This window comes from Triturus cristatus, chromosome 4_1, assembly GCF_964204655.1.
Source record: "Triturus cristatus chromosome 4_1, aTriCri1.1, whole genome shotgun sequence".
Lineage (NCBI taxonomy): Eukaryota > Metazoa > Chordata > Amphibia > Caudata > Salamandridae > Triturus > Triturus cristatus.
In genome coordinates this window covers 1,199,103,830-1,199,127,558 of record NC_140585.1, presented here as the reverse complement: position 1 = coordinate 1,199,127,558, position 23,729 = coordinate 1,199,103,830, and the positions used below count along the sequence as shown (strand labels likewise).

At 53.1% G+C, this 23,729-nt stretch overlaps 1 protein-coding gene across 1 annotated transcript in view; it reads left to right on the top strand.

The window, feature by feature from the left end:
- Positions 1-13,958: 13,958 nt before the first annotated feature.
- GALNT6 (polypeptide N-acetylgalactosaminyltransferase 6) overlaps positions 13,959-23,729 on the top strand; it is a 245,689-nt gene continuing 235,918 nt past the window's right edge. The window contains exon 1 of the mRNA XM_085654494.1: positions 13,959-14,230. The gene's annotated coding sequence lies outside the window, so the exon portion shown is untranslated. The remainder of the gene's footprint in view (positions 14,231-23,729) is intronic.

Below are 23,729 nucleotides of genomic sequence, written 5' to 3'. Positions count from 1 at the left end.
ACGCCTAAACTACTAATTAAATACATTTTCTAATTTCCACAGTCAACTTCAAGCAGCTTCACCATGGCTAAGTGTCAGTTTACAAGGAAGTGTGCAGAAAAGTGAAACATTTGTTTCAAGGCGAGAGATTGCTTTGGGGATCGAGAGAGCTCAGGTTTCCTGGGAGAGTAGATTCTGCATTCTAGGCTCGTGCGAAAAACGCAGAGTGGAAAAACTATATACATGCGGACCTGGGAAACTTTGGGAGCTCTGGCAGTTGCCTGTCATTGGGAGGGATGATGCATAGTGGCTATATATTATGTCTGACCAGTGGTCGAAGTGGGGGGAAAAAAGTAGGGGAACTGTGGGCGGAGAATCAGAGGGCGGCAATAACCCGTGGACTGGGTCAATGGGCGGAGTCAGAGGTGTGGCCAGAAAGAGCAAAACATCCCAGTTTTTAGTATTTGCTTGGTATTTCACTGACCAGTTACAACTTATCACATTATTTAATTCAACCAATGGATACAGATGTTTATTAAAGGTTGAATATGAGTTGTTCACGTTAAAATGTATTCACAATGTGGGATATGATTCCAATCACAGAATGTCCCAAATACACCTAAAAGTGGAAGTACAAGCCATTTGTCTCCGAGCCATTCAGTTTCTGTCATCACCACTTCTCCTCCCTTTTTCCACATGAGCAGTTCAAACATGAATGACAAAATATCCCAGTTTGCAAATGTTTTCCACCTAATTATGGCTCTGCCATATTTGTCACATAATACTTCATCTGCTGCATAATCTGATGATTTTAACTAATAGATTGTTTGTAGCTCAAATGGATCAAAAGTAACTAAAAAATGTGACTCGTGTTGCTGCAAAGTGGAGGGCCCTTTGCGAAGGTTGACTGGTAACCTTTCTCACTGCTGCATTTGACTGTTACACTGGTACTAATGAGGCAAAATATTTGCAGAGACTTTCAGTATGTATACAAATGTCAAAATAATAAAGTATCAGAAAATATACCGCATTACGCTGCAGCCTTTTTGTGTGCTGCATAATTTAGTCAACACTGTGGCATACTTTTGTTCTCTCTTGCTGCATAATTCTACTGGCCCCAGAGCAGGCAGCACATGTTAAAAGTGCTTGTGCATGGAGCAGAGAGGCTGTGAATATTTGCGAACTTATCTTAGTGTGCGTGCAAATCCTGCATTGCCAATCCATGGTGAGCTGCACTAGTACTGCTGAAACAAGGCCAATTGAGGTACCAATGGGGAGGCGGACTGGCCTCAACGGTCCTGTGACCTCAGTGACAGAGTCACTGTCACTCTGGGGTGTGTTGCTTCGTAAGCCTGCCCGCAAGACTGGAGGTGATCTTCATCATGAATTGTGATGGACAGCCCTTCAAGGTTAACCCACACTTGCCACTAGTAGGGTCCACCTGCTGGTGCTAGGACACCATGGCTCCTACAGTCTAGCTGGGCCTTCTAAGGTCAAGCATGGGAATGTGCTCCCTCAGGAGAGTGGTTTGATGGAGTGGTCATGAAAGCTGAACTTGGTTCCCCAGTTGCAAATTCTGCTGCTCTAGCCATAGTGCCACATCCTTTCTCCCACTAAACACCATACCACCCCACTGAGAGAAACTCGCACTGCCTTCAGCTGTAACCCAATTGTGCTGTGCTATCAACAGCTGGATGCGACTCAATTCAAATTATGCACTAGACGAGTAATATGGTGCATGAAAAAAAGTAATAACATCTTGGGAAAAGCAATTACTCATAGGGAATGCAAGATAAAGTAAAGCATGTGAAATGTAAGTAGAAACAATGTGGTCTTAACAGGGCTCAACGAGGAGAAATGCTTTATGCTTTACTAAATATATGATGCCCTATGGTGCCATAGAGGTAAAAAAAAAAAAAAGATTACATAAACTCTTCCAACATCCACAAAAATGTCAGCTTTGCTTGACAACCTCTGTGCGTCCAACATGCACAAAAAGACCAACTCTGCTAAGAAACAATGCAGCAATATTAAAGAAGATTAGTGCCAACTCTCACTTGTGACACACAACAGTGCAAGTCATCCAGGCCACCATGACTACCCCATATAGAAACACTAGTGCACAAGCAGACTAACTTTGTTCAAAAGCACTACATTATTAGCCCAGGTTAGTGCAGACACTCACGTCTGGCTCAAATCCACCCAGCAATCATGATAGTCCGAAACACAAACACGGTCTCAACCATAGCATATATGTACTGGTCCAGTGGGCTATTAAATACCCATCAACTTCTGTTTCGAAAAGCACTAGAACATGACTGAAATATGTCCTCTTGCAAGGAAACCCTGAAATGCTGATAAAGTCCTTTACAAGCCTGAACATGAAAGAATAAAATCTTCAAAGATAACCTTTAAGCAAGGAATAATGCATTCCAATTAGATATCACCATGAGATAGACTTAAAATATCCAAGGGGGCTGCAGACACAATCTCGTCATTAAACTCAGAAATGTCACTATCTACTTCCACAATCATGATGATTCAGGGACATGATCACTATCTGCTGGCCTTCCATGTCCTTTTTCAGAACCTAAAAAAGTGAATACTTACCACAGTGAAAATTCCCTCAGCCCATAAACAGCTGCCACACACAGGTGACGCCCACCCTGTACTATTGCTTCCCATCAATCCACTAGCCCCCAAGCCACCTAAACTCAGGGAAAGGCCTGCCACCTCCTAACAGTGCAGCTGACCATAATGCAACTGATAATCCCAGCCCTTTTATAAAAATGCACCTCATTAACACTCCCTCTCCCTTGATGCAGACAACATCTTATGTTCTTCCTATTGCCTCACGTTTAACTCACTGAGACATCGTTTAGTGACAGCTTCTCTACTTACCTTGATGATCTCCTCTTCCCAGACTACAAAACCATTTAATAGATCTGATAGGGTAAGAGAAGAAGAAAGATTGCCCTAACCAATGCCACTAACCTGAACTGCACTATCATTTATTTATTTATTTTGAGAGTTTTATATAGCGCTGGCTAGACCCGGAGGTATCGGAGCGCTTTACATAAGGTTCCACAGAAATTACAAAATTACATCAGTTACACGTTACCTCAGTTACTAGAAGCGCTGGCTAGACCCGTGGGTATCAGAGCGCTTTACATTAGGAATCCCATTATTACACAGTTAAAAACAGTTACAGGTTACATCAGTTATACGAAACACATTTAAATAGTATGGAGGAAGGATAACTAGGGCGGATAGGGGTAAGGGGGAAGGGTGTAGGTGGCAGGAGGGAGATAACGGCAGGAGAGACAAAGGAAGGTCTGCCCAATGTCCGGCTGGGTAGGTGACGGCCGAGGGGGGAATTCACAGCCCATCTCCCCTATAGCTATCAGGGTAGCTCCACCGGGCAACGGTCAGGTAGCTAGGTCTCAGCGGTCGAGGGAAAGTTCACAGGGTAAATGTCCTGAAGGGTGTGCAGGATCCAGGTCGGATAGGGGTAAGAGGGAAGGGTGTAGGGGGAAGGGGGAAGATAACGGCAGGAGAGACGAAGGACGGGCATCGGCCAGATAGATAGATAGATAGGAGACTAGGAAAAAGCAGAGTTACTGAAAACGATAAGGGGGAAATTGTCGAGACAGGGAGGCGGGGAGAAAACTGTGCCCAGAGTCCGGCTGGGCAGGTGACGGTCTAGGGGATGAGCCAAGGCCGATCTCCTCAATAGCTGAACAGAGCAGCTCCACCGGGCGTCGGACATAATGCTCAGACTCTGCTAACAGGGTAGGCATCAGATGGATAGATAGATAGATGAGGAAAAAGCAGAGTTACAGATAAACGATGAGGGGGGAATGGGCGAGACAAGGAGACGGGGAGAAAACTGTGCCCAAAGTCCGGCTGGGTAGGTGACGGTCAAGCGGATGAACCAAGGCCGATCTCCTCAATAGCTGAACAGAGCAGCTCCACCGGGCGTCGGCTATAATGTTCAGATTCCGCTGTTAGGATAGTGATCAGGTGTACTCAGAGATTGTCAGAATAGCGCAGTGTGGGGGTGGGTGAGTGAGAAACCATGGACCAAGTCAAATCCAGACGCCATCTTGAGTTCAGGCACAGTCCTGGTAGGGTTAAGTAAGAAAGAGATTGGGGAAAGAAAGTCACCACTGGCAGCCATGTAAGGGTCAGGCTCCCACCAGCCTCAAGTAAATAGTGGCCCCAGGGTCTGAGACTGGGGCTTAAAAGGAAGCCCTAGATATATGCGGGCATCCAGCACTATGGGGCCGATGGGGAGGGGCCCAACCGTGTGCTCCGTAAGGAACAAAGTTTGTTGCACACTTTAACTGGCGGGGCCCGGGCCTCCCTCCCTCTCTCACCTGACTGTTTCATGGGGACCCTCGATGATTTTTTTTTTTTTTTTTTTTGGGTTTTATGTTTAAAACGTTTTTATTGAAACAAAACAAACCATGGGGGAGGGGGATAGGAGGTTAGGATACATAGAATACAATCAAAGAAGAAAGGGGCAACTCCAGAGGGTTGGCAATGGATAGCTCAATGGACCAGGGGAAAAACACAGTAAATGCAAGTCTAAAAATGCAATCTGTGGAATCCCCGCATGCATATCCGACACCCCAAATCTAAGCAATGAAAACCAGCAGCAACTCAACAAAGCACAATCCCCCCCTCCCCATCCCCCAGCCCCCCAGTAACGAAAAAACAACACCCCACCCCCCCCGTCCTATGGTCCCGCACCAGATTAATCCTCACCAAGAAGCCCCGCACCCCCCCCCCACCCCCCGGGGGGCCCCCGTCTCACATGTGAACTAGTCCGCTGGGGTCACCGGCGGCGTCAACCTAAGAAGCCTAAGATACCTCGGGCAGGTGAGCTCCCGGAATTCAGTGGATAGCAGCGCTAGAAAGGGTTGCCACAGCTCTTCAAATTGGTCTATCTCCCCCGCAACCGTAAGCGACAGCTTCTCCATCCCCAGCACATGCCAAAGCCTATGCAACCAACCCGTGATGGAGGGGACGGTGGCGGTGCGCCAGTGGATAAGAATGTTCTGAACCGCAGACCCCAGCGCAATCGCGATCTGCCTACCCCTGCGGGACTTCAGTGGGTACATTAGGTCATTGGGGAGGCCCAGCAGGACATACGCCGGGAGGCGCGGCAGCTCTATCCCAAAGTGCTTATCCACCTCGTCCAAAACTTCCTTCCAGTAGGCGGTCAGCACTGGGCAATCCCAAAGAATGTGTGAGAGGGTACCTTCCTGCCCGCAGCCCCGCCAGCACCCCTTGTCAGTGTGTTTATGCATTTCATACAGTCTCTCCGGGGTGTAGTACCAGTATGTGGACACCTTAGTAAAGGTCTCCGTAAGGCCCGTGTGGTATGCAGAGTGCCGCGCCCGATACGCAATTTTGTCCCATTCCTTGTGGCTGAGTGTCCTACCCAATTCCCTGTGCCAGCGCTCCCTCCCCGGGTTGTAATAATGAAACGGCGGGGGTTGTAGGTACTTGTACAGATCGGTAATTAGCTTGGCGTTGGAGGTCCGAGTAGCCAGCCACCTCTCATACGGTGTAATTTGACGGGCGGCGGTGGCACGCACCTGGGGCTGGAGGGCCCAATGCCGAACCTGCATGTAGCGCAATCTGTCCAGCTCCGTCAGGCCGAACTCCTGGCGGAGTTGCTGAAAAGGGACCACTCCCTCCGGGCCATAGATCTGGAAAAGTGCCCTGCAGCCTGCCTGTACCCAGTGGGAGAAAACCCCCGGCTCCATCCCTGGGGAGAAGTCCGGGTTGCCCACTATGGGCGTGAGCGGCGAAGGAAAGGTGGTGAGGCCCCGAGCCTCACAGACTGCATCCCACACCCGCAGGGGGACCCGCGTGACAAAAGAAGCGTAAAGATTAGGGGGGCGATGCGCGCGGCGCAAGAATGGAACCTCTTGTAAGGTGCGGCCCGCCACTGCCTGGTCTTGAAAGAGCCCGTGTTTGTCGGACTCCCACCTGCTCCATTCCACCAGATATCGCAGCTGCGCCGCCTGAAAGTACTTACGGAGGTCCGGAATACCGAGACCCCCCGCCTCCGGAGCAAGCGTGGAGAGGACCCTCTTCATTCGGGGCCTGCGGCCCTGCCAGACAAAGCGGGAGATGTCAGCCTGCATTTGATGTATCCAGCCCACCGGGGGCTGGAGAGGTAGGGCCCGAAAAAGATACAGTATCTGAGGCAACACCGTCATCTTAACCGCCGCGATTCGTCCCAGCCAGGACAGCAGGCCCTTGCTCCAGCGACCAAGCTCCTCCTTGATCTTCCTGCTAAGGGAGGCATAATTAGCCGTAACCATCTCCGGCAATGTGGGCGCCAGCAGAATCCCCAGGTATGGCACCGTGGACGAGGACCACTGCATGGGGAAGAGCCGCTGAAGGTCCCTCCTGGTATCCGCAGCCAGGGACACGTCTAACGCCATCGACTTGCTCATATTCATTTTGAAACCGGCCACACATGCAAAGGCGTCCAGTTCCCGGAGGCAAGCAGGCAGCGACCTCCTAGGGTCGTCCAAGGTCAACAGGACATCGTCCGCGTAGAGACTGACGGTGTGGACATACTGGCCCATCCGGACCCCAGTAGCATCCGGATTATTGCGAATCCTCTGAGCAAACGGCTCCATGTAGAGGGCAAACAAAAGCGGCGAGAGGGGGCAGCCCTGCCGCGTGCCGCGTTCGATAGCAAATCCACCGGAGCTACACCCGTTGACCCGCACCGACCCTGAAGGATGCTTATAGCAGTTGAATACCATGGTGCGGAACTTATCACCGATTCCCAATTTCTTGAGGACCAGCTCGAGATACGGCCAGTGAACTCTGTCGAAGGCCTTCTCCGCATCAACAGACAGCAACATCCGCTCCCCCGGGATCCGCGAGGCCTTCTCCAGAACATGCGTCACCCTCTTGGTGTTGTCAACCGTCTGTCTGCCTGGTACGAAGCCAGCCTGGTCCGCCTCCACCAATCCGGGGAGGTGTGGACCCAGCCTGGACGCTAGAATCCCTGTGTACAACTTGAGGTCGACATTTAAAAGCGAGATGGGTCGATACGAACCGCAGAGGGCCCGGTCCTTCCCAGGTTTCGGAATTACCGCGACCGTCGCCCTCAGGAGATCCGGTGGGATGGCTCCCGGTTCGGAAAAGGAGTTAAATAGCCGAGTAAGGACAGGGGCCACAGCCGTGCAAAAAGTCCTGTAAAACAGAGACGTGTACCCGTCCGGGCCCGGGGCCTTACCATGCTTCAGCCGCGCAATAGCGGAAATCACTTCTTCAACGTGGATATCCCGCTCCTGGTGGTCCGCCTGAACCGGATCCAGCACCGGAAGGGTCACCGACTCCAAATAGCCTTCGGCATCCCGTGGCGAGGAGGGCTCTTCAGCATACAGCGCCTCGTAGAAGCCGCGGAAAGATTCCGCTACCTCCGCGTCCCCAGAGACGACCCCCCCGTCCGTGTCCACCAGTTCTCTCACAACGCTACGCTGTTGCGTGACCCGGAGCCGGTGTGCTAGGAGCCTGCCACATTTGTCCCCCCCAGCGTAGTAGGCATGTTTCAAGCGCAAGGCTGCATACTCCGCCCTGTCAAGATCCAGTGCCGACAGGAGCTTCCTCGCTGCCTTCAACTGCCTCCACACCCTTGGCGCCCCCGTACGGCGGTGGACCTGCTCAAGCTCCCGGACCTGAGCTGTCAGCTCGTCCCTCTTCCGTTGCCGCTCCCTATTTTCGGCTGCGGAGATAGAGATAAATTCCCCCCGGAGGACTGCCTTCAGTGCCGCCCACTGTGTCGCCTGCGAAGTGTCGGTGTTGCTATTGTGAGTGAGGTAGTCTTGTATGACCTCCCCAATGCGCTGCACCACCGACTTTTTGTGTAAAAGGGTATCCCGGAGGCGCCACACCCCCCGAGAGGGGGAGGCCGCCGGCCACTGGAAAACGCCGGTGACTGGGGAATGGTCAGACAGGGTCAGGACCCCGATGTCCGCCGCCGTGGCAGCGGCACGCAACGGTCCACTCACCAGAAGGTAGTCCAGCCGTGAGTAGGTTCGGTGTGCGTGCGAAAAGTAAGAGTAGTCCCTATCCGTGGGGTGCATGGAGCGCCAGAGGTCGTGCAAGTCCATGTCCGCAATCCGGGCCTTTACAGCCTGGGACAGTTCCCCCGTCTGCGGGAAGCGCTGCGCCGATCTGTCCATCACAGAATCGAAGACAATATTAAGGTCTCCCCCCAAGATAACGTGGCGGTCGGGAGAAGCAGTGACATCCACCAACACGGAATCTAGGAAGCGCTCTTGGTGGTCGTTAGGGCTATAAACGGAGCCGACCGGAAACGCAATGCCTCCTAGGCGCATGCGATACGCAAGAAGCCTCCCCTTCTGTTCAGCACACTTATACAAAACCTCCCCCCGAAAGGAGCTCGCTAAAAGAATGGCTACCCCCGCCGTCTTGTTCGCTGCCGAGGAAAAGAACTGGGTGGGGAACTTAGCAGAGCGCAGCCTATGGCAATCCCGGGGCAATAAGTGGGTCTCCTGCAAAAGGCAAATGTCCGCCTGCGTCCCCTCCAGCAAAGATAAGATCGCTCTGCGCTTCACGGGGTTATTCAGACCCTGAACGTTAAGGGTCACTACCTTTAGGCCCGACATTCCTCTCGGGGATCGGGAGCGCCGTGCAATGGGCAGGGGATCAGCGGATGGGGCGCGCGGGGCAGCCGCGCAGGACAAGCCAGAACAAGGTGGGCATGGACAACATCGGACGGGGCCTCCCCAACCCCAAAACAACCCCCCCCCACCCACAAAACAACCCTGGCAACTAGCCACCCGCAAACTCAAACACCCCATTGTCCCAGTCAAGCCCCAAGACGGGCAAGTCCGTAGAAAGAAACGAAGTGGACGTCCAGCCACTCACCTCCATCCGCTCCCCCCCGACCCCCCCGCCCCGTACCAAGCATGTAAAGAAGCTAAAGGCATCTCCCCCCGGAGTGAGTGTTAGGCCGTCAAGGCCACGCCGGAGGAGCCGGTCGAATCCCCGGCCGCCGCCCTCAGAGCATCAGCCATGTCCGCCCTGATGGTAGGGGAGTCAGGACGCCCTGCGCTGGCCGCTGAGCGCCGCCTCGTCGACCTCCGCCGGTTCCGTCTCTCCGAAGACCTCCACAACGGCGTAGCTCCTTCCTCCTCCGCTGCCGTGAGCCCCAGGACACCACAAATGTCTTGCAAGGAGCGTAGCTGGTGTAGCACCCCGTTCCACCGAAAAATCAGGCGGAAGGGATGACCCTAAGAGTACGGCGTCTCGTGTTCACGCAAAAAGTCAGTGGCAATCCTAAAGGACCTGCGTTTCTGCAGCGTGATGGCGGAGAGGTCCTGGTAAAGCGCCACCGGCCGATCCCGGAAAGTCAGGGGCTGTTTCCTGCGGGCCTCAGCCATGATGCGCTCCTTCAGTGGGAAGTCGGGCAGGAAGGCCATAATGTCCGGTGGAGGTGCCGATGACTGGCGCTGCCGGCCGACCCTATGCGCCCTATCAATGCTGATGGGGAAGTCCGCAGCTTCCCCCAGGATCTCTCGGAACAGGGCCCGCAGGTAGCCCCCCAGATCGGACCCCTCGTCCGCAGTCGGCACACCACGCACTCGAATGTTGTTCCTCCGAGATCTGTTCTCCAGGTCCTCAGAATGGGCCTGGAGCTCCACACACTGCTCCCGGAGGCGGAGAACGTCCTGTTGAAGATGGACTATCTCCTCCGCTCGGTGGTGGGCCTCCGTCTCCACCGTGTCAACTCGCTCGCCAAGGCCCTCCACTTCCCTGCGCACTTCCCGGACCTCACTGGCCACCTCCCGCTTCAGTGTCTGGAAGTCCTCCCTGAGGGAGCTAAACAGTTCCTCCATAAAGGTCCTCGTGACGGGTGGCTCCCCCCCAGTCACGTCCGCCGGGGCCCGGGAGGACCCCGGCGAGGGCTGTGTTCTGTCCCGCAGGTGCTGGGCCCTGCCAAGCATGTCCGGCAGGGTGCGGTCCCCCTTCTTCGGGCCGCCTTTTCCAGACATCGCCAGCACCGCGGTCGGGCACAGGTCCAGCCGCCCCAGGGATGCCCAGCCGCTGGCAAGCGCTCGACATGGGTATCCCCCCACAGGCAGAGTCGCTGCGTCACAGGTGACAAAATGGCGGCCCAGCCCGGTCACCGTCAGCCGCGGGAGCCCATTCGAGGCAGCAACGGGAGCCACAGTGGGGGGGTCTCATCAACACATCCCCCAGAAAGTCAGCCCAACAGCAGCGGGGGTCACATACAGCCAGCAGCAAGGGCTCCGGCGAAGGCCACCACCACTGCTCCCTCGGGGACAAGATGGCGGCAGGGTGGAGCAGGGCAGAACGACCAGGCCCGGCGGCACCACCGGGGCTCCCAAAACGCACAACAGTCAAATAGGTTCCACCGCCGGCTTCAGTCTGTCACCCACAGGGGCCCAGGTGGTCCGACTCTACCAGAGAGTCCGTCGTACCTCGGCTAAGGGTTAGGGGGCCCCCGCAGTGCGAAGTGTCGCCGACACCAGTCCGAGTGCCAAGGCGCCCGTCCTAGTCCTTCCGCACCGTCGGGTCCCCTCCTGCAAGGCTCCTTCAACCTCCGTCGAGCCAGATTCCCTCCAGATCGCAACTTTCAGCACCAGGCCCAGCCGAGGCGCCCGGACAGCACTCCAATGCGCTCCGCCCCTCAGGCCCTCCGTCGCTCCGTGAACTCGATCGGACTTTTGGGGGGCTTCCCCCGAGGCGATCCGAACCAAAACGGCAACAACATGCGCCCCTGGTGCTCCGCCACGCTCCACTCCCACGCCGAGCCTCAGCGGGGGGAGAAAAGCATAAGAAAAGGGCTCAAACTTGGCCGGGCCGGAGGAGCTACGGGAGGAAGCGTCCGCTCACCCCGCCATCTTGGCCACGCCCCCCCCTCCCCCCTCGATGATTCTTAAGGAAAGCCTCACTCACACTGGACCTGGGGGACCGCGAAAGTATCAGTAGCTGCGTCCGGCCGGCATCCCCAATTAGCTCTGGTACTCACGCCCCGCGGCTCACTGATTCATCAGGTGCCGGAGTAGGGCCATCTCAGCTCGCAGGAGGCTTGTCTGCTCTCATTGGTTCAGGGGTCCACAGCTCGCGCCAGCTCACCTTAATTGGCGATTTCGCAGTCCAGTATAGCAGGTATATAGTGGGGCACCAGCGCTCGCAGCAGCAGTCCGCTAAGGCGCCACTCCATATGCCGCGACAGGGGTCCTCACGCCGCTTTGAAAAACCCCGTAGGCTCCGGGGACTCTTCTGGGCAAAATGACTGACCGCCTCTCGTCGCCCTCGCTACTCAGGGGTCTCAGTCTGCTCCGGCAGCTGCAGCCACGACCTGAAACAGGTCCCCAGCGCCGGCACTGGACCTTGGGCGGTCCGAGTGGCCTCTAAGACAACCGCCGATGACCCGCAGAGGAGGGATGCCCCCGGAGATAATAGCGTCAGCCACGCTAGCTCAGTCTCAGTGGGGGAAAGCCTCAAGCCCGTCTTCCTCCACACATCACAAGATTCTCTAGCGGGGAATCAGCGCAATGAGGACTGCTGAACATCAGAAGCCCAGGTGATAAATGAGGAATTCGGGAGGATGGTCGGGATCGGGGGGGGGGGGGGGGGGGGGAGAATCACCAGAAAGGTGATGCTTGGTTGGGAGCTCCCGGCCGGAGCTCCTCACCGGTCGGCCATCTTGGTTGAGGACAGTCTCTTTTCCCCCTTCTTGTTTATTCAAATGTTTGTATGTCCCAAATCAAGCCCTGAGGGGCCGCAACACCTCCTCGCTGCTTCTCGCTGTTCCTCCAGGTGGAGCGCGGGTCCACCCTTCTATCCCAAAAGCTCTGCTTTGTTGTACCTCACCCTCTGACGCGCAGTCAAGCCTCTGGGCCCTCCTCCAGCTGATGCAGCACCTCGTCGCTGCTGAAATCGCTGTCAGGCTCACCGGACCTCCCCCGAGACTTCCCGAGCCAGTGATCGGGTCTCCCCCTAGTCCGCTCGGGAGCAGCAGCAAACCCCGTCCTCCATAACAGGTCTGTACTGTCTGGCAGCTCCGGGGTCTACTCTGCCATTTTGGGTCCGCGTTGCTCGTGGGCATCTCCGTCCAGAACCCACTTCCCTCGATCCTCATGGGTGCGGAAACCCCTTCAATCTGCTCCGGCATCCTTTCAGGTCCACGGGGGGTCTCCCGTCCGGCACCCAGGACCCGGCTCTCACAAATATCACCGGATATATTCTAGGCCGGAGCGGAGCTTCAGCTCCAAGCGGCCATGTCTGCTCAAGGCCACGCCCCTCTCATTGCCGAAACAACCGATTTGATGTTTGATTACATAGCATCTTGTGTCTCCATCAACCCCATGTTCTCTCCCATTGTCTCAGTAGTCTACCTCACACAACCACAATCCCAAATTCCTGTAGGAACTCCTGGACGTGGCAATCCATTTTCAAAATGAGATCAATAAATGTCCCTACTACATTCACCCCCTTCGAACCACCAGAGACCTATGAGATGCTAAGCCTGTCTGTCAAAACAAAAGCCTCTAATTCACCTATGGAGTAATGGTCAACTGAGCGCCTTCTCCCTTTCATTGACTTTGATACAACAAACATTTCAAATGCTTTATTCCACGCATCAGGTGTGCCCCCACTCCTTCCAAAGCATACTATCATAGCCCTCTTCTAAAGAAAAAGGTCCTTTGAAATTACAGGTACAGGTTCAAGCTTCCTTTTCTCACTAAGGTCCTGGAAAAGAGGAGGATGATACAGCTCGGACAGTATGTGGAACTAAACTAGCTCCTCTACGACCGTCAACACTTTGTATCCTCATGGGACATGGAGCGCCTCCTCTCACCCTACGAATGTGAGAAAAATACATTGTGGCATGGTATGTCAGTATTTCTTCTCTGTTAGGTCTATTGTTATGTAAATTAGTATTAGTAAGGCTATTGGCTCCCTTCATGTTCTAGTTCGGAACTCCGTTGTGCATGTTTGACCGCTACCGGTTTCCGTGCTCCTGGGCCCTTGGTACCCGCAGTTTATCTTCAGCCTACAAATAAAGAACTACAAAATTATTTGAGAAGCGTCTTCAATACATTACATTCATTTGCAGCAAAATGCATTCTTTCATTTTTGGATCCATTTCACAGGGGAACAAATAATGGAATGAGAGGGTAAGAGCCGTTTTTGGAGTCACGGGTTTCAGCAACTGAGAAGACACAAAAAGAGGCAATAAGGGGAAGACGTGAGAGAGATGGGGAAGACGTGAGAGAGATGGGGGCAGCTGCCAGGGCAGAGCGGAAACGGGCACTGTCCTTTTCTTCCCTGGGCAAGAAGAAAGAGAGACAGAGCCCCTTTCCTTCTCTGCCACACGCCCGTTCTCGAACGGCCACGAAGGGCCGAACCTTATCTAAAGGCTTTCGCTATTTCTGCCGCCCTGGGACGAGTGACTAAAAACAGAAAAGTAGGGGAACGCATTGCATAAAATTAACGAAGTAGGGGCACGCCGTGCCCTTCCGATTTCGCCCACTGTGCCTGACCCTTCAGTGAGTCTTGACTTTTCAGTCAAAGGAACTTTGCATTCTAATTCTTGAAGTTCCCCTTTTCTACTTACAAGTCTGTGCCTACAGATCCCAGAATGCAAAGCGCTAAGGCTGTTAAACAAAACATCCAGGGTGGTCGAAGGAGTCACACATGCAATGAGACTTTCAGACAGGATACGGTATGATGGGGGTGGAGGGGTGAGATGTCTGGGGCTGCCCCCCTCCCCCAGGGCACAGTGCACTTGAGGCAGGAGGGAGCGACTCTCCCTCCCTCACTCAGTACCAGATGCACCTGTTCTGAGTGTGTCCCTCCCTCCTCACCTCACCCCGCCGGGCTGCAGGTAGGTCTGGCACTCCCTCTCACCCCAGCTCCTCCCACGCCCTGGGCCTGCCCCCGCACTATCTCTGAGCAGCGAGCGAGATCTGAGCATTTCCTGACTTCGCTGCTGATGGGGAGAAGCCGCCGCCACCGCCGCCCTCAGGAGCTCGCCCTATAGACCCCGGGCGGGACTTTCTGCTGCTCCCTCGGGGGACACTTCCTTGTCTGCTGCCCGCCTGCTCCTCTCTGTAACCCGGCTTTTCAAACATACACTGAAAGGGGATTTACGTCACTGAGAACCGATACCATAGGGTTTAAACATCCAAGAAGCCAGGCTTCAGAATAAAAGGTACTGTGTCTTGTTTTATTCTACATCTATTTCAGTTTGTGTTCGCCTTGGCTTCTTCGCTCTTCTTATGTAATCCTGAAACGGTGCTCTCAGGAGATTTCAAGTTGTCACACGCCAGGCAGGTGGGAGTAGATCATATACTCCAGGGCGCTTCTGTGCATCCTGCTACTTGTAGAGCTGCAATCACAACAGAGCAGAAACACTACTACTGTAAGTGCTGGAAACTTGACCCCGGGCCATTCGAGATCTGCTTTCGGGGGCGGGTTCCTTACTTCTGTAGAGCATCCGAGCCAGAAGAGCAGCCCTTTTGTCGGCATTATTGGCAATGGTGCCCAGCGTAGGTCCAGGAGGGCTAGATCTATATAGGGTTTTCAGGAGAAACACTATCAAAATATGTTCCTAATGGATTCATTGTGGGGACGAGGCCTCATATTGTGTTTTTATGTCTTGACTCTGCAGTAGCATGGGCATAACACTCCAGATGTAAAGTTTCCTTTAACAATGGGATGTATACTGGATATTGTAGTCTTGCGTCACTTGAACAAAAGATCTGGGTTACTGTGCTTTGAAAAGTTTAGGACCACAGATGTGTGTCCAATAACTGGCTAGATGCCAAGTGACGTTTTCTGATTGGTCGTGACGATAATGCAGTGCTAGGTTTGTAACACAGCGGCAAGTAGCCATCAAATTACAATGGGCGTCCGATGTATCTACTTTTTGGGTTACGTCAAGTGTGATGCCATCCTGCCCCTTGCAGCCACTCTAGAGTATGCTGGGTTTGTGTGTGTTGCGGTGATCTTAGGTTGCCCAATGACAGGTGGGCGTATTTCAGCCATATGTTTTTTCTTTTGCCTCCTCTTACTTGGCTCTGTGGGACATTATAAACACAGGACTACAAGTACCAGAGTGCAATTCATTATTTTGATCTTTGTCCCTAGCCAACCTTCTGAGCTCGCTAACTAAGCAAGCGCCGGCTGCAGACCTTTGCTAATACTCTGCAGGTCAAGTTCTTTCATTCGTAGAGGGTGATATTAGCACCCAGGAGTCCAGTCCTAACACCAACCGCTGCTCAAGAGGTTTCTATATAACTGTAATGACTCTGTGTTTTTGGAGACAGGAGGCTGTCTGAGGTGTGGCTTATGCCATGGAAAGATACACTCACCAGGCTGGGCTGGGCCTTGTTGTCTGAAGGTGGTCATCGGGTACTGCGGGGGAAGTTATTCTGTCATGGAGGAGAAAGTGAGCGTGTGTTGATGTTGCTGGCAGGTTTCTGGGATTAGCTGGCCACGAGTGAGGCCATGTTAGCTATGGGATGGTCAGCACAAATTAAAAAGCCCAAGGTGTCGGGCACCAAGCTGGAAGCTTGAAGAGAGATCCCTGTGCAGTGTTATTTAGAGATAAGAATAGGTGAGAAGGACTGTCAGACCTGGACATGCCGCTTTCCTGCTGCTCTCAATACAAAGACTCGGTGTGGTCTCCAGCTTTACTCGTACTTTCATTATTGGAAATTCAAGGTGAAGTCAGACTTGACACTGATTAGCCCAACCATCTACTAATGACCAGGCTCCTCTGTAAATACAGACTCTACACGGTCTCCAGGTTTACCCTGGGTGACGTTTTAGTGTTCATTTATACATGTGTAGTGTCGCCAGATTGAAGCCTCCAGGCCCCTCCGCTATACCCACTTCGCTAATCTATCTATCTATCTATCTATCTATCTATCTATCTATCTATCTATCTATCTATCTATCTATCTATCTATCCTGCACATGGTCTCCAGCTTTCCTCTTGTTTACTATTTGTCATTCATATCTGGGTAATGAGGGCAGCCTGGGTCTACCAGCCTGCACATGCACTCCTGCTCTCTCGCACCCCATCTCCTACTTACTGTCTCTCCTTCACCTTGGTTTCCAGCTTTACTGTTGCCAGCCATTGTTTATTCACACGAGGATTGTGATGCTTAGTCGATGAATGGATTGAGTTTCCAGTGCAGCTCATGAAATTACTTTGCCCAGCTTTAAGGCAGTATGAAAAATGTTCTGTATAGATATCGGCGCTACTAGACCTCCTTGAGGTAGTGTGTGAGCTATAAATGTCATTCATGACGCCTTAAGACCGCCACAACCAACCAGCCTTCCAATATTACCCTTTATTGCACATGCTCTAAAGGGTTTCCAGCTGAACCTGGTACGAAAGTATCTTATGTTGACAGCAGATGTGGACTCTAGACTCTCTCTATTTCCACGATTCCCATTGAACTCTAATCGTTTTTTGTCTTTACGCTGCCATTTTCCCTACACCTGGGCCACTGAAATTATGTGGCAGGGTTTGCTAAATTATGCTCCAAGAAAAGGCAAATTACGCGGCTTAATGCAACACTTTTATAGTATTACTTCATTATTTTATAATTTTTACACATAGTAATACTGGCTGGGCAAAGATTTCATCATTAGTACCAGTTTAACAACGAAATACAGAAATAAGCAAAAGCAAGATGACCATTTGATCCTTGGAAGGGCCTTTCACTGTGCACAAAGCATATGTTGCAACGTTTTTAGAAACTTTTGATCAGTGTGGGGGAGGAACAACTTGTTTTGTTTTTTAAAATATGCAGATAATGCACCAGATGAATATGTGGCAAATGCGGCTAATCCTTAATTATTTGAAAAAAGTCACAGTTATGGAATAGCACTTAAAAAGTGGTCCATGTTTATAAATCGGGGCAGTTTTGAACTTGTAAAGACAAGCTGTACAGTTGTTTTGCAAGGTAAGGGAAACTGCATGCATATGTACTTGCTGAAGGCAATGTTCGTGGTAGCATCAGAGAAATCAACATCAGAAATTGGCCGACCACGGGGAATTTTTTTTTTTACCACTATCCATCGGTGAGGTGAAAGACAAAAAGCAAATATATTCCGAGCATTAAGAAACCCAATCTAGTTATCGCCTTAAATAGGTTTAACACGACAGATGTTCCAGTCTAAGGGTTCTCGTCAGCTTTAGGTTTCCTACAATTTCACTGGAAACGTAGCTCAGTGGATTAATGCGCCTGAGTAAGCTGCACGTCACAGGTTTGAATCAGGGTGCTGGGGCCCCAATCACTCCTTCTACGCGTTAATGAAACGATTAATGTTGGCTTCTGTGAATACAATATTTGATATACGGTAATTACTGAGCATGGTGGGACTTGCAGACTAACATTTACAACCATAAATATGAAACTACGGGTCACTTCACGGCATGCTCAGTGCTGAAAAGGCAGAACTGGCTGAAACTCACCCTCACGGCACCACAGGCAAGCAGACACGTGCTATTATATCAACTCTCCAGAGTGATATTTGAGGAGGGCTCTTTTCAATGGCCAAACACTGCTTTTTGAGGCCAGATACCTTTGGGCCAACTCGGATGGCCTCTGTTAGGAAGGCGGGGCCTGGTGGCCTATGCAGGAGTTCTGAGCAGTGTCGCCTCAGTAACCACGGAGGCTGACACTAAATACCCGGAAGTAACTGTGGTGACGTGGCCTGGGAAACGTGTCACGCCCTGGAGGCAGCTATGTACGTCTTCGGGTGCTGGCGACGCCAAGCTCGCGGCGGGCTCTATTTTATAGGCTCCAGGCCCTCCAACTTCCAATACAAAAGGGTCACTTCTTAGCTTTGTAGCTTCCACTGAGGTCAGTGTTTTCAAATGAAGATTTACGGCTTAGCCGAGGATTCTGCTTCAAGGTCCATGTCTAGTGTGCCACGAGGTAGCCAGGATGCCAAAGTCCTGATGCATGCCGGGAAAATGGATGAATCTACTCCCTGGTTTTGAACTGAAAATAAAGCAGTAATTGGTGTTTAGTGGGTCCTTGCATTCCTGGCCCCTGCTCTAATGATAGCTTATTCAACCCTGCGTGCCCACCTTCAGCCAGTCCTGGCTTTATAGCCCAAGTCTCTTAGCATTCTGGGACTAGGAGTTTCACTCTTCACACCATAAGTAAGAGAACCGCGTCCCAGCAGTCCTGTTGGTCAGATAACTCCAGTTTCCCCATCCCATGCATGAGTAGCTCATCCGGTCCAGGCATTTCCTTGGCACTATTTTACTCATAGTCTGATTTATTTAAGTATGAATACTGGGCTTGTAGTGGAATGCAAGGAAAAGACATAGATTGGATGAGATATTTACGTATGGGCCTGGAAAACTGTGGCACACCACCTCTGGCATACCTGTCTTGTATTTAACAGCTTGTTTAGATTTCTAGTCCCTCTCCTACAACATTCACGGCCTGGTCTAGGGTTGTAGCAAAAGTGAAGGCCTATACACTTATTGTTGCAACTGGTGGAAAGTTCAGTGGCCTTCGATTTGGCTTGCCCTGTTTATTGCCCGCTGGACATGGATTATGAGGGGGCGGCATGGAGTCACAAAGCATCTCACCTGCACTCTGAGGGTTCACCTCTGCTCTGGCCCAGTGCAGTGCTCTTTATAGTGGGTTACCCACAAGCGGTGTTTTGGTGGCCTTGTTTCAAGTGGGTTGTTGTTATATATTCTTTCCGAGTTCCTTTTTCGGATACCCAAAACTGAACAATTCACAGCTGCTCCTTAGATGACCAGCCTAGCAATGGCAGAGAGCTGGGTTTCTGTTCAGAGCAGTGGGCAGGAATGTAGTGCAAACATGCAGCCAACTTCTAACTACAATGGCCTTTCATGCTAGGCTTGTTTGAAAATCACGCATGGACATACCGTTGAGAACCCAGGGCCATAACTTGGCCGCACCTTCTCTAAGCTTTAGCTCAGTAGCTGCAAGTCTGCAAATCGGGGGTCTCCTTGAGGGGCGAAACACATCCCCTGTGGCATAGAGTGGCCCCAATCCCTTCAGGGGGCCCCCATTCAGGCCAAACCCCATAGCACATTCTGGAGGGGTACCCCATCAAACCCCATCCAGGCGGCGGATCTCCCCTCCCTGCTTCCCCCCCCCTCGTACCATCCTGCTATGCTCTGCTACCTCAAATCACCACTGACAACTTCTGTTGGGTGCCTGAAAAGGTCGCAGTTTATTCATATCACAAAAACTTTATACAATTGTAACGCATTGTTCATGGTTATGTACATGTTGCATGGTTATTCTTGCCCCAGCTTTATCAATCACCTGGGAGGGGAGGGAACCCTTTCTGTGTTTCCTGCTTCCGGGTTTAGGCTTCAGCTTGCTACCGATTGGGCGGGTCTCCGTTTGGACCTGTCCGGGCCGCAAGTGCCGTCCCGCTCGCCCTGTGTCCTTACATGGGCCCTCCCTTCTCCCAGAGGCCCCTGCCGGCTGGCATCCCAAGGGCCTTTCTTGTGTATCTACTTTAATTTCTTGTGACTGGGTCCTTTGTTTTTGTCTCCTTCTGAGCCCCTGCCGTGAGGCATCCCAAGGGTCATGGGGAGAGCATTGTCTCTAATCCTTGTTGGCGGCGTGCCGCCCTTTTGGCTCCCTCAGCGCCCCTGCCGTGCGGCATCCCCAAGGCACTGCGAGAGCCTCATCTATCTTCTAATGGGTTCTCCCCTTTCTTTTGTTAATTTAGTCTGTTTAGCTCCGCCACGCTCCCTATGGTTTCTCGATCGGAGGGAGCTCCCCCCTAGCCGACTCCTACCCCGCCTGACTGTCATAGGAAACCCCTCTGCTCCAGAACCCCCACAATGTTCAGCAGGAACATATCCATCCCCACCCCTGTGAGGTGAACTCCGTCTTCGCTGTGATACCCCGGGGATCTTAAGTTTATGAACCCATGACGTACGAAACCCCAGCCATTCGCCTTACATACTTTTGCCATAGTAATGTTGAGTTTCTTCCTAGACTTTTCCACCGCCCCCAGGTCGATTGCCCCCGCCAGGTGTTCCGCACTATGATTTCTGAAAAAATTACGTCCGCGGGGCGTATCATTCGTGCTAATGCTGTGAGGCCCTTCTGCATGTCTTCCAGGAGTGCCTTTCGCCCCATTGCTGCCAAGTCATTCCCGCCCAAGTGGACCACCACTGCATCTGGCTTGCTGCCCCACTGTCGCGCATCCCGCGCATCCCGCGCCATGGACAGCAGCTCTCCCCACCTCATCCCGGGGCGCCCCCACCATTCTATCTCGGTGTCCCGTAGCCAGATGCCGCCAAAGTCCCGTCTAGCCGCTGCCCACCGCTGTGCCCGCGTAACGTACGAGTGCCCCACGATCCACACCTTCTTGCGTGCAGCGTCCGAGTCTAGAAGAGAGGGGGGGGAGAGGGGGGGTCTTAGAATATTGCTGGGCGTATGTAACGCTTGTACGCCCCGGACGCCCACCGCCCTATCCCCTTAATAGCGCCCCCCCCATGCCCAGCCCTGCCGCCGTCGTGGCCGCCCCAATCCTAAATGAGTGCGACCCATATTCCCGTGCGGGGAGACCCAAAGCTTCTAACGCCTTCCTCATTACCGCTATAAACTGAAAGCGGCTGAGGAAAGATCCATCTCTGTGTTGAAATAGCGGCCCCGTCTTCCCCTGCTTGTTCTCCAGGTGCCTCCTTAGTAGACATACCGGGCAATGATCTGCATTGTCCGTGCAGTGCAATCTGGTCCATACTCCCTTGCCCGTCTGGTCCGTCTTGGACCTTCTTAGCAGGATGTCCATGTGTTTCTCCTGCATGACCACCCCTTCTCTTTGTATGCATGCTGCTCCTGCGTCCACCACTGAGAGGGCTACCACCTCGCTGACCCTGTATGCCCCGAAGAATGCTACTGCAAACGCTGCCCGGAACAGTTTGACTTCATGCCTCGAGGAGCATATCCCGGCCAGGGCCCCCAGCATCGCCTGAAGTAATCTGAAGTGGATGGGGCGCCTTGTGTCCTCTGGTGCCCGCTGTAACCTGCCCCACCCTTTCATGGCCATGCGACACTCAAATGCCCCTGTTTGGTCGACCTGCCCTGCCAATTTCGTGTAATATGCTACCGCACTTAAATGCGCTTGTGCCCAGGATTTTGATTTCCCTTCCTTGAAGGCCCAGTCGATGAAATCCAGGATGTCCCTTTTCCCGGCCCATTGCCCCCTCTGTAGACCAGCTTTGGCCCTGAACGTTTCCCAGCACCTCCGGTACCGGCTGTTGGTTTTTGGGGCCAGTGCATTCTCCAGCAACCATCTCAAACCGCTTCCACCCATGCCCACGCTTCCTCCGGCATCGGGGTCATCTTCCTGTCTGCGCCCGGGGCCAGCTTCCTGAATCTTGCCCACTGGAAACGAGAAATAGCATCCGCCACTAAGTTTTCCACGCCCGGAATGTGCCTGGCCCTTATTGCAATGTTCCCTCTCAACTGGCAGCCCACTAACTTCCTCAGCAGGGCCGCTACTGCTGGGCAACGCGCCGCTCCTGTATTGATTGCCTGCACCACTGCGTGGTTGTCTGACCACAAAGTGATCTGTCTATTCGCTAGTTGGGGGGCCCAGATGTGGAAAGCTACCACTATGGGAAAAAGTTCTAGTAGTGATATGTTCGTGGTTAGCCCTGCTGCGTGCCAAGCCTCCGGCCATGCCCCTGCCGACCACGCCGTCCCCAGGAGGGCCCCGAAGCCGTACCCCCCTGCTGCGTCAGTGTAGAGTTCCAATTCACTGGCAAGAGCCCAGGGGGCCCGCCAGATCAGGGTGCCGTTGAAATCTGTTAGAAAACTCTCCCATTGGACCAAGTCGTCCCTCACTCCCTGTGTAATGCGAACCCTGTGGTGCCTCTGTGCCAAGCCCCTCGTGAGCCAGGCTATCCGCCGGGCAAATGCGCGCCCTGCGGGGATTACTCTCATGGCAAAATTTAGTTTCCCCAGTAGCTGTTGCAGCTCTCCCAGAGTCGCCTTCTTCTGTTGCCTCAATCTACGTATGTCGCTGAGCATGTCCGCTACCTTGTCGGTTGGCAGCTTGCATGTCCCTGCCACTGAGTCCAGCTCTATCCCCAGGAACGTTAGTTTCGTTGTGGGACCCTCGGTTTTCTCGTGAGCTAACGGGATGCCAAGCTCCTGCGTCAATGCCCTGAAACTAGTGAGGAGGTTGGCGCAGTCCTCCGTGTCTGCCCTACCCACGAACAAGAAGTCGTCCAGGTAGTGGACCCGCCCCCCTCTCGGCGTCCGCTGGCCCAGTGCCCACTCTAGGAAACTGCTAAAGGCTTCGAAATGCGCACATGAGATTGAGCAACCCATGGGGAGGCACCTATCGTAATAGTAGCCCCCCTCCAGTCTAAAGCCCAACAAATGATAGCTGTCTGGGTGCACCGGTAGCAGTCTAAACGCTGATTCTATATCAGACTTGGCCATGAGGGCCCCCGCCCCTTCCTGTCTAACCAGGTCCACTGCATCGTCGACCGAGGCATAGGCCACCGAGCATGCTCCCTGTTCCAACCAGTCATTGACTGACTCCCCCTCCGGGTATGATAGGTGGTGAATCAAGCGGAATTTGCCTGGCTCCTTCTTGGGGACTAATCCCAGCGGGGATATCACCATGTCCTCTAGCGGCGGAGTAGGGAAAGGGCCCACCACCCGGCCCAACCCAACCTCCTTCTCCACCTTTTGCTTTGCTGCCTCGGGGTTGTCTTTGACTGACTTCAAATTATTGCTCTCCCGCGCCCCCTTAGGGCCGCAATATGGGATGGGGAAACCTTGCGTAAACCCTTCCGCCAATAATTTCCTGTCTGCTTGTTTGTGGTACCTGTTTAACAGTTGCAATAGCCTGCCTGCTTTTATGGGTGTAGGGAGCGCCTGTCCTCCGCCCCCTTTTCCCCCGGCCCCCCCCGTTGGGGCCCGCTTCTCATTTCTTTGGTTCTGCCTTTGGTTTCTCTGCTGCTTGCCCTGTGTGTCGCCGGCATCGTATCGCAGGGTGGTTCCCCCCGCATGACCCGCATTCATGCTTGAACTTGCATGCGGCCCCCCACTTGCACTCATCCTTGTCAAACTTCCAGCACGCCTTGTTGGATTTCGTGGCTGGTTGTCCCCTTCCCTTGGGGTCCTTCCCGTACCCTTCAAATTTGCCCTAACTCCCGTAGGTGCGAAAATTAGTGTCTTTCACCCCCACACCTTCCCTGGCTGCAACCATGTGTTTGGAATAGCCCTCCATGTCTTGGCAGTCCCAGCCTATCGTTGGCCATACCTGCATTTTTTCCCTGAAACCCTCATCGTACTGTAGCCATGCATTCCCTTGGAACTGCTGCTGCGCCTCGTGCACCTTCTGCTCATATAGGATCAGCGACGCTGCGCTCTGCGGGAATTTTTCAATAAAAACGCACGCTAATGTCCTAAAGGCTTTTAACCAGTTTTCTATGCTTCTGTCCACCCTGGGTTTCCTGGGGCCCCTCCTGTCTTCGTCTTTCCTGTCTTGTGTGGTGAGATCCAAGCCTGCCTGCCTCACCTCGAGCAGGGAAAATATGTCTATAAATTCCTTCCTCCAGATTCTCTCCTTTACCGGGAGTGGGATGAGGTTTGCCAGACCCAGTAACCTCGTTGTTGTGGGAGGGTCGCTTGGGGATGGGCGCATGTACTCGCTTGCTG